The 11186-nt window shown below is 37.7% G+C and overlaps 1 pseudogene; it reads left to right on the top strand.

The window, feature by feature from the left end:
- Positions 1 to 8482: 8482 nt before the first annotated feature.
- Positions 8483 to 9370, top strand: LOC108408361 (olfactory receptor 13G1-like; annotated as a pseudogene).
- The last annotated feature ends 1816 nt before the right edge of the window (positions 9371 to 11186 follow it).

Here is an 11186-nt window from a genome sequence, read left to right on the forward strand (position 1 = left end):
TCATATTTAAATGATAGTCGTGCTGGATACAGTATCCTTGATTCAAGGCCCTTCTGTTTCAATCCATTAAGTATATCATGCCATTCTCTTCTGGCCTGTAGGGTTTCTGTCGAGAAGTCTGATGTTAGCCTGATGGGTTTTCCTTTATAGGTGACCTTTTTCTCTCTAGCTGCCTTTAAAACTCTTTCCTTGTCCTTGATCCTTGCCATTTTAATTACTATGTGTCTTGGTGTTGTCCTCCTTGGATCCTTTCTGTTGGGGGTTCTGTGTAATTCCATGTTCTGTTCGATTATTTCCTCCCCCAGTTTGGGGAAGTTTTCAGCAATTATTTCTTCAAAGAGACTTTCTATCCCTTTTCCTCTTTCTTCTACTTCTGGTATCCCTATAATACGAATATTATTCCTTTTGGCTTGGTCACATAGTTCTCTTAGTGTTGTTTCATTCCTGGAGATCCTTTTATCTCTCTCTATGTCAGCTTCTATACGTTCCTGTTCTCTGGCTTCTATTCCTTCAATGGCCTCTTGCTTCTTATCCATTCTGCTTATAAATCCTTCCAGGGATTGTTTCACTTCTGTGATCTCCTTCCTGACATCTGTGATCTCCTTCCAGACTTCATCCCACTGCTCTTGCATTTTTCTCTGCATCTCTGTCAGCATGTTCATGATTTTTATTTTTAATTCTTTTTCAGGAGGACTGGTTAGGTCTGTCTCCTTCTCAGGTGTTGTCTCTGTGATCTTTGTCTGCCTGTAGTTTTGCCTTTTCATGGTGATAGGTATAGTTTGCAGAGCTGGTACAAGTGACCGCTGGAAGAGCTTCCATTTTTGTTGGTTTGTGGCCTTTCTGTCCTCAGAGAATAGCGACCTATTATGGCTTGTGCTGGGCAGCTGTGTGCAGACAGCGCTTCTGCTTCCTGCCCGGTTGCTATGGGGTTTATCTCCGCTGTTGCTGTGGGTGTGACCTCGCTGGGGCTGCTCCTTCAAAATGGTGGAGCCCCGTTGGAGGGGGAGCGGCCGGGAGGCTATTTATCTCCGTAAGGGGCCTCTGTGCTCCCTGCTGCCCAGGGGGTTAGAGTGCCCAGAGATCCCCAGATTCCCTGCCTCTGGTCTAAGTGACCTGTCTTGCCCCTTTAAGACTTCCAAAAAGCACTCTCCAAACCAAAACAAAAACACCAACAATGAGAGAGGGAACAGAAAAAAAAAAAAAAAGAAAAAGAAAAAACACGCGATTTTTTTTTTTTGTCCTTAGGCGCTGGTCCCAGGCACCCGCTCACTGTTCCTGCTGCCCTGTCTCCCTAGCAACAGGGTCCCTGTCCCTTCAAGGCTTCCAAAAAGCACCCTCCCACCAGTCCCGTAGGGAAAAACATGGGATATTCTTTGTCCTCAGGCGCCGGTCCCAGGCACCCGCTCACCAGTCCCTCCATCCTGCCTCCCTAGCACCACGGTCCCTGTCGCTTTAAGGCTTCCAAAAAGCACTTTCCGAAAAGAGAAAAAAAAGGGGAAAAACGTGCGATTTCCTCCGTCCTCAGGTGCCGGTCTCAGGCACCCGCCCACTGGTCCCACAGGGAAAAATGCGGGATATTCTTTGTCCTCAGGCGCCGGTCCCAGGCACCCGCTCACCAGTCCCTCCGTCCTGCCTCCCTAGCACCAGGTTCCCTGTCCCTTTAAGGCTTCCAAAAAGCACTTGCCGAAAAGAGAAAAAAAAGGGGAAAAATGTGCGATTTCCTCCGTCCTCAGGTGCCGGTCTCAGGCACCCGCCCACTGGTCCCACAGGGAAAAATGCGGGATATTCTTTGTCCTCCGGCGCCGGTCCCAGGCACCCGCGCACCAGTCCCGTCGCCCTGCCTCCCTAGCACCGCAGTCCCTGTCCCTTTAAGGCTTCCAAAAAGCGCTCACCAAAAAGAGAGAAAAAATGGGGAAAAACGCACGATTTCTTCCGTCCTCAGGCGCCGGTCTCAGGCACCCGCCCACTGGTCCTGCAGCGAAAAATGCGGTATATTCTTTGTCCTCAGGCACCGGTCTCAGGCACCTGCTCACCGGTCCCGCCACCCTGCCTCCCTAGCAACAGGGGCCCTGTCCCTTTAAGGCTTCCAAAAAGCACTCGCCAAAAAAAAAAACCGCTGCGGTTTCTTTCCACCTGCCAGGAGCTGGGGGGAGGGGCGCTCGGGTCCTGCCGGCCCGGGGCTTGTATCTTACCCCCTTCGCAAGGCACTGGGTTCTTGCAGGTGTGGATGTGGTCTGGATGTTGTCCTGTGTCCTGTGGTCTCTATTTTAGGAAGATTTTTCTTTGTTATATTTTCATAGCTCTATGTGTTTTTGGGAGGAGATTTCCACTGCTCTACTCACGCTGCCATCCTGGCTCCACCTCGATGTGGTCTCACTTTAAAGCCAGGCCACACTCTACAAACTGATAAAGTGCAGATTTTAGACAATGTCTTAATGAACTATAGCCTTCAAAAAATAGAGCTTCAGGGAAGCTATTAAAAAATTATTAAATTGCTTTATCCTCAGGAGGCATGGTAGAGTCAAGGACATTGGCCAGCATCACGGCAGTGACAGGATTCCTCCTGGGGGGATTCTCTGACACCAGAGAGCTCCAAGTTCTACATGCCTTTCTTTTTTTTACTGATTTACTTGGCAACACTGTTGGGAAACATTCTCAGATCTTACTGGTGATACACTTTGCAGGGTCTGAGTTGTCCATCCTCACCACCATGTCCTATAACCGCTATGTGGCCATCTGCCACCCCCTGCACTATGAGGTCATCATGAACAAGACAGCATGTAGGAAGTTGGCAGCTGCCTCCTGGGTCTATGGAGGATTCTTCGGAGGTCTATATGTGACTGGCACTTTCTCTTTATCTTTCTGTTGTTCCAGAAGAGTCCCACAGTTTTTCTGTGATGTTCCCTCATTATTGAAGATTTCTTGCTCTAAAGATCATATTACTATTAATGTCATTGTGGCCATTGGGATATTTTATTGGGTTTTTTGTTTACTTGTCATTGTTTTCTCATACATCTATATTTTCAATACAGTGCTATGAATCCCATCTGTACAAGGCAGGTCACAAGCTCTCTCCACCTGCCTTCCCCATCTCATGGCTGTGTCCACCTTTCCCCTGACAGGAGCCATTGCCTATTTGAAACCAGTGCCTGAGTCCCCATCTCTCCTGGTGTTGCTGCTCTCATGCTGTACACAGTGCTCCTCCCTCTCTGAACCACATTATCTACAGCCTTAGGAACAGAGAAATCAAGGCAGCCCTGAGAAAGCTCCTGTGGAAAATAGGTGGCAGTATGAAATAGGAGAAATGGAAATTCAATTGCCAGAGCTGAATTTTTTTATTTGTTATTCTCATTAACAGTCTTTATGATATTGGATGTGTAGCAATTCTTCTCAGTTGGTTTTCTAAAAAAAAAATCTAAGTTTGAAAGATTGGAATTCCCCCAGCTTCAAAAAAGCTCTAGTTTTTATCAAGATGTATTTCACTTAGTGAATCTACCCTTGCATTTATCTTATCTTACTGACTTTAGCAAATTTACTTTCATACAATAATTTTGTTTACCAGTTTCAACAATAAAAGGCTACTAAATTTGGACTATTTCTTTTTGTGTCTTATTTTCAAACATTACATTCATATCAAATTTTAGTTAATTCAAAAATCATATACAGAGAATAGAACAATTGCACATATTAAAATTAATGCACTGAATTTCATGAATTTTACACAAATTCTTTTATCAGTGTTTAGATATTATTAGGTAGTGGACATTCCAAAAGAGATGTGTTAATGTGTTTGAAAACTGAGGTTGTATTTAATGTTCCATTATTGTGCTGGTGTATCCTAGCAGACACTAGTTTCATTTGTGTGATGTATTTTAAAGTAAATTTTTATCAATATGGTACCAAATGCACTATTTAGTTATATTCCTTCTTATTCTATTAGAAACATTGCTTTTCATAAACTCATAAAAACAGAGTTGAATGGTGATTACCAGATGGGTGGGGGTAGGTATTTGGGTTAGATTTTTTAAGGGTACAAACTTGGAACTAATAGATAAACAAGCCCTGGGGATATAATGCACACATAGTGATTATACACAACGCTGTCTTATAAACTTCAAAGTCTCTAAGACACTAGATCTTGTTTCCACCAAAAATCCCAAGAAATTATAATAATTGGATATGATAAAGGTCAGCTAACACTATAGTGGTTATTATACTGCAATACTTGATGAATCAAACCAACATACCATAAGCTTACAAAATGTTATATGAAATTATATCAATAAAATAAATTTTAAAAGAATGTTATATGAATTACATAGTGTTTTCCAAACTTGGAAAATCCAGAATCTTTTTTTGCTTAGTGTAAAAATTCATAGGGTTTTTAAATAATTAAGTTAAACAAGCACAGACACATCAAAAGACCAGAAGTAAATTTTTCTCAGTTGATTTCCTATGTGTCCAATGCTTGATTTGTAGTATGGGAATCTAAGTTTAAAGAAGAGTAAGAGGAATCATTAGAAATAAAATTGCTCTTTAGTTAGGCAGATGTGCAGCATTTATTTTTGGGTATCCAATTCAGTAAGAATTTTTTAGTAGAAATTTAAAGGAAATTAGTTAAATAAATAAATACCATATAATCTCATTTATGTGTGAAATACATATACAAAGCAAAAGAGAATTAACAAAATAGCAGGAGGCTCATATAGACTGAGAAGGGACTGGTGGCTACCATGGGGAGGGCTTGGAATGTGTGCATTGGGGGAGGGAGGGTGATAAAGGGACACAGAAATTGTCAATCATAAGTCTGTCACAAAACTTTAGAACAGTGTGGAGAATATGTAATGTTTTTCTATGTTGACACTAACTATACTAGTTGATAAGATTTAATAATATGAGTAACTGTTGAGCCACTGTGTTATATAATTGAAACCAATATAAGATTGTCTATCAACTATACTTCAATTCAAAAAAGAAAAAAAATAAGCAATAACACCTAAAATAAAAAAGTATCTGCACAACAAAGGAAATAACCAACAAAATAAAAATGAAACCTATGGAATGGGAAAATACTTGAAAATCATAAATCTGATAATGGGCTAATGACTAAAATATGCAAGGATTCATACACCATAGAAACATAATATGATTAAAATATAGGCAATGGACCTGAACAAATGTTTTTTCTAAAAGTGGACATAGAAGTTGTGAACAGGAAAATTAAAAAATAGCCAGTATCACTAATCATCTACAAAAAAATGCCAAGAAAACCATAATGAGGTACAATTCATTTATTAGGATAACCTTTATTAATAAAAAACACATAATGTTGGTGAAGATACAGAGAATAGGGAACACTTTTACACTGTTCATAAGAATATAAATTGATACAAACATTATAACAGTTTAATATCAGGCTTATACCTGTGCTTTTATGTTTATTGGAAGAATTATTCACTAAAAGAAACACATGGTAACTTCAGTAGTGCAGGTGAAGATTTGGTGATATGGGTAACTGTTGAACCACTGTGTTGTACATTGGAAACCAATGAAAGATTGTATGTCAATGAAATTAAATTAATTTTTCAATTCATTTAAAAAAATAAAGACAACAGCCAGCTAAATGTCTTTCAACCAATGAATAAAGAAATGTAGCAAGTGTGGATAATGCATGGAATTGATTGTCACAATGAAGTATCATTTAGCATAAAAATGGGTGGACCATTTTGTCCCCTTCATGTATTTACCCCATCACTCCAGTCCTTCCCTCTGGTAACTGCTGTCTGTTTTCCATGTTTATAGGACTATTTCTTTTTTGTTTGAGGGTTTTGTTTTTTTTTTAGATTCCACATATAAGTGAAATCATATGGTATTTGTCTTTTTCTGCCTGGTGTTTTTCACATAGCATATTACCCAATAGGTCCAACCATGTCACAAATGACAAATTTCCTTCTTTTTTGTGACTGAGTAATAGTCCATTGGGTATATGTGCTAATCTTCTATGTCCATTCATCAGTCTATTAATATTTGGGTTGCTTCCATGTCTTGGTTACTGTATGTAAATAATGGTTCTATGAACATAGGTAAGCATATATATATTTGAATTAACAATTTTGCTTTCTTCAGATAAATTCCCAGAAGTGGAATTGCTGGGTTACATGTTTTTTTTTGTTTTTAATTTTTAGAGGAATCTCAATGTTGTTGCCCACATTTCACCAATTTACATTCCCACTAACAGTGCCTGAGGTTTCCCTTTTCTCTTCATACTTACCAACACTTGTTATTGCTTTTCCTTTGGATAGTGGTCATTCTGACTGGTATGAGGAGATATCTCATTGTGGTTTTGACTTGCATTTCCCTGATGATTAGTGATGTGGAGCATCTCTTCATGTGCCTGTTGGCCATCTGTATGTGCTCCTTGGAAAAATGTCTGTTCAGATCTCTGCCCACTTTTTAAAAGGGTTATTTGTTTTCTTGGTCTTGAGGCACATGAATTATTTATATATTTTAGATGTTAACCTCTAATTGGATCAATTATTTATGAATATATTATCCTGGACTGTAGGTTGCCTTTCCAAAGTTGGAGTAAATTTGTGGTGAAACTAACCCTCAACATACATATTACTCCATGTATATATGTGTAAATATATTTACACACCTGTGTAAAAACTCTATTGAATAAGAGAGTTGAGAAATGTAACACTATTATTTTTACTACAATGGACAGTTGAAATCATGCATATAGGAAAACAAGGGAACTTCGTTTTCCTCGTATTAGCCATTAAACAAATGAAATTAGTACACAGAGGAGCAATTTAGTCTTTATCTTTATTTAACTAGCACATTGAAAAAGCTAATAAGGGGAAACTTTCCATTATAATATATGCTTAGGAAGGATTTTATAGTCATGTTCATTACTGGAAGTCACATATATTTCATATAGTCCAATTTGTTGGCTAGAAGTATGGGCTTGGGAGCCAAAATGCCGAGACTGACCATGGACTTGGAAAATTGCTTATTTTACTTTATCTTATTCTTTTCCATTGAATTATATCAATCATCTAGAAACCCATTCAGTCTATCCAAATATCTATCTTCCTTTCCCTTCAGAATAAATAATATGAAATCATGCCTTATATTTAGAATGATATCTGTTTCATTATACACTTAAAAATAAAGAAAATAATCCTTAACATTATGATACATTTGGGGCTTCTAAAATGAAAAGCATCTGAGCAGTTCTTAAAGCATTGTCTGACACATCATTATTTGTAGTAGTTCTTATAATAGTAGTAGTTATACATACAAAATCTCTAGAAGTAAGTTGCACAGAAAAAAAAAACAATGAAATGCAATGAAATACGTACATACATATTTTTGATTCTCACACTCAGGTTGTTCCAAGCACACCTTAGGATGTTCCAATAACCAAACTGGATATCAGATTTTAAATTTAAATGAACTGAAACTAATTAATGTCACTGTTGTGTCAGCTTCATTTCAAGCCCTTAATAGTCACATATATCGAGTATTAACATATTTGATAGTACAGTTCTAGGGACCTTTGACTTGCAAGCTTATGTCTATTCATTGAATTCCTGCCTCTAATTAAAAAACCCAATTTTATTCTCTATTGAATATTATTTTAAAATTCTCGTGCATTTTTTTTGGTGTCTGTCAAGTCCTTTTTTCTGGTATGATCTTCAAGTTATGCCATCACAAACCATTATTCCCACATATGAGCTCCCCAAATTTAATTAAAAATGCATATATTTGCAATCTTGTTAAACATCATCACATTGATCATCATCTGGGATTTAGATTGTGCTTATGAAATTGAAGGAAAAATTATGAAGGTAGGAAGTTGATTAAATTCTTTAGTGCTTGGAAACCAATATACTAGTCAACAGTCCCTGATTATCCAGCCTCAGAATATTCTGTTTGGCAGTTTTCTCCTGAAGCCTTCCTGCTACAATAAACCCTGATAACTTCTATCATTCTTGATATTCCCACTTACATATGTTTTAAGAAAGACAGCATATTAAAAAAACTAGTGACTTATGTAATTGAATTATATTTCCATTGGATATATAAATATATACACATATATGGATGTATATATTTATATAAATTATGCTCCAATAAACTTAATTTGAAAATGACAATATTGAAATATTTGAAGGCATTTACTTTTTCCTATCTTTTTCTTCTCGACCTCTGGCTTCAGTTTATTGCAGTCATGAATGGAAAACATGCATCAGGAAATGGTGTGCATCTGAGGAACAGAGGCTCTTGTGTGGAAGACTGAGCCCCAGCATAGGGAATTCCTGCTAAGAAGTTGTATTGATTTAAATCCTCAAATCATTCAGCTCTCTCTCTCACACCTGTCCCCATTAAATTGCCTAATAAAAGAACCCTAATTAAAAAGCTTTAAATACTAGTTGTTCACTCTCTGCTATGCCTGCCATTTAATGAAAGCAAGATGAACGGCAGCATTATCACCAACTTCGTGGTTCTAGGCCTCACCCAAAAGCCTGAGCTCTGAGCAGTTCTTTCCTCGTGTTTCTCTTCATCTGTCTCGTGGCTTTTCTTGGCAATATGCTCATTGTCATCGCCATAATCTGTAACGCTACCTTGCACACCCCCATGTACGTTCTCCTGTTGGTGCTGGCTGTCGTGGACATCATCTGCACAATAAGCATCCTGCCGAAGATGCTGGAGACGCTGTTCGATTCAGGGCAGACCATTTCAGACGAAGGCTGCATGCCCCAGCTCTTCTTCTTCACATGGTCCCTGGGGGCCGAGATGGCTCTCTTCACCGCCGTGGCCTATGACCGCTCTACAGCTGTCTGTTTCCCTCTTCGCTACAGGGCCATCATGAACCACCATGTGCGGGTGGCCTTGCTTCGTCATGGCTATTGCAGTGACCAACTCCTGGGCACACACAGGGCTCCTCCTGAGGCTGACCGTCTGTGGGCCAAACACCATTAACTGCTTCTTCTGCGAGATACCCCCTTTGCTGGCTCTGTCCTGCAGCCCGGTGGGAATCAAAGAGGTGATGGTTGGTGTTGCTGATATCACCCTGGCCGTAGGGGACTTTGCCCTGACCTGCCTCTCCAGCAGCTTTATCATTGCTGCCGTCTTCCGCATCCGCACAGCAGAGGGCAAGAGGAAGGCTTTCTCTACATGCTCAGCCCACCTGACCGCGGTGTCCCTCTACTGCTTCCCTGTGATCTACACCTATATCCGCCCTGCTTCCAGCTACGCATTTGAAAGGGACAAGGTGGTAGCTGCGCTCTGTACTCTTGTGACCCCCTCATTAAACCCAATTGTGTACAGACAGGGATTCAGAAAGTCTTTGCAGTTCTGAAACATTAATGGTTTCAACAGGAAGTGTCAATTCTCTACTCTAGAGTCATCTTCTTGATATCTGAGATTTTACTGATCTTTCCCAGTTACCTTCAACCTAAGTCTTGCTGTTCTCTCCTGTGAAAAAGAATGTTCACTCCACTGTAAAATATTTAACCACTGTTGTAAGGATAGTATGTGTTAAGTTTACTTGAAACTTAACTTTAAACTAGGTAACATGCAAACATTCTTAGAAAGTTCACTACATTTTAGAACTTTTATTAAAATTAAGTGTCTTTTGCTGGAAATAATCCAAATGACTTAAAAGCAAAGTAATTTGACTGTATATTTTTAATGCAATACAACCTAACACAAAGAAATTCAAAATGTCTTTGACTGAATATTAGATCATAGCACTTAGGAAATGTTTTTGTTGTTATGTACAAAAAAGAGTTTTTGTTTCTCAGAGATACACTGGAAACTATGTGCACATTAAACAATAAAATACGTGATATAATAGGTGAAGGCAATATGCCTTCCATCTTTGATAATCATTTCTGAAATTTGTTTACTATGCTTTTCATGAATTGAAAAAGCAAAACTTCATGTGGCAAAATCATTAAAAAATTCTACTTCATTTTAAATGTTCTCTAAAACTTAACTGCTTAGCAGTTTGTGAACTTTTGTCTGAAAATATGCCACATGAATTAGATTTTGAGATAGGGAATGGACTTTACCACGGAATTTAAAAAGTAATAATAATCTAGAAAAGAGCTCTTCAACTAATGGTTAGCTTTACATAGTTCTTTTACAAAATATTTTTTTAGAGACAGAATTTAATATTGGGAACATATTTTCTGTGATGTATCTGTCCTTCACTCACAAAAATAAGTATTTGAGCATTTTCTTAAGAAAATAGAATTGTACAGATATTAGATAATAACACAGAACTACAATGACTGATTTGTTTTAAACTCAGTTTTCTAAGATTTAGCATTGCTTTTCCTGTTTCTTTGAAAACAATTCATTGACACTAGAATCAAGTAGTTTCCCATCACCTTGTTTTCTCTTACCTCTTACAGCCATGCTTGTCAACATCAAGAAAACAAGTGTTTCCACAGAATTGTGCCTTCCTTTCTTTCACATGAAAGACTTCAAAGACAGCTCTCAATTATGAATCATGAAAGAGTTTCTAAAGTGTGATTGACTGTCATTTTTAATGTTTATCCCTTTTCTGGAAGCTTAGTTTTAATAGTTTTTCCTAACAAAATGGCTTTATACTATTACTGGATAATATTGGGAGGCAGTAACACACATTGGAGTTCATCACTAATAATGGAGTACATTTGTATTTCAATTAATTGTTTTAATATTTTCCATTTTTTATTATTGTGAGCATTGGAAATAAATTTTTTTACCTCAGAGACTGGTTCATTAATATGCATAGTGATTCTGATTTGAGTGTTTTTATTTTCTTGCTGTTCCTTTTATAATTAAAGATGAAAGTTAAAATGAATCACTAAGGGAAAGAGACATTATATAATGGAATATATAAAAAAAGATAAATCATCAACAGCCTTATAAACATGATATGTAAACCAGTATAATACCTTTTGAGGAAATATCAAATATATATACAAATATTTTAATAAGCTTGAACATAAATACATTGAACTTTAAAAGTATATATACTACTGTATATACACTAGTGCATATAATACTCTCCAAAAAGAAAGCAGAGATTTTCTACAAGCACATGTAAAACAATTTTAAAAATGAGTCATATATTTAGCCGTAAAATGAGCCTCAATAAATTTAAAAGGATCAATGTGTGAAGT

The sequence above is a fragment of the Manis javanica genome, chromosome 14 (assembly GCF_040802235.1).
Source record: "Manis javanica isolate MJ-LG chromosome 14, MJ_LKY, whole genome shotgun sequence".
NCBI lineage: Eukaryota > Metazoa > Chordata > Mammalia > Pholidota > Manidae > Manis > Manis javanica.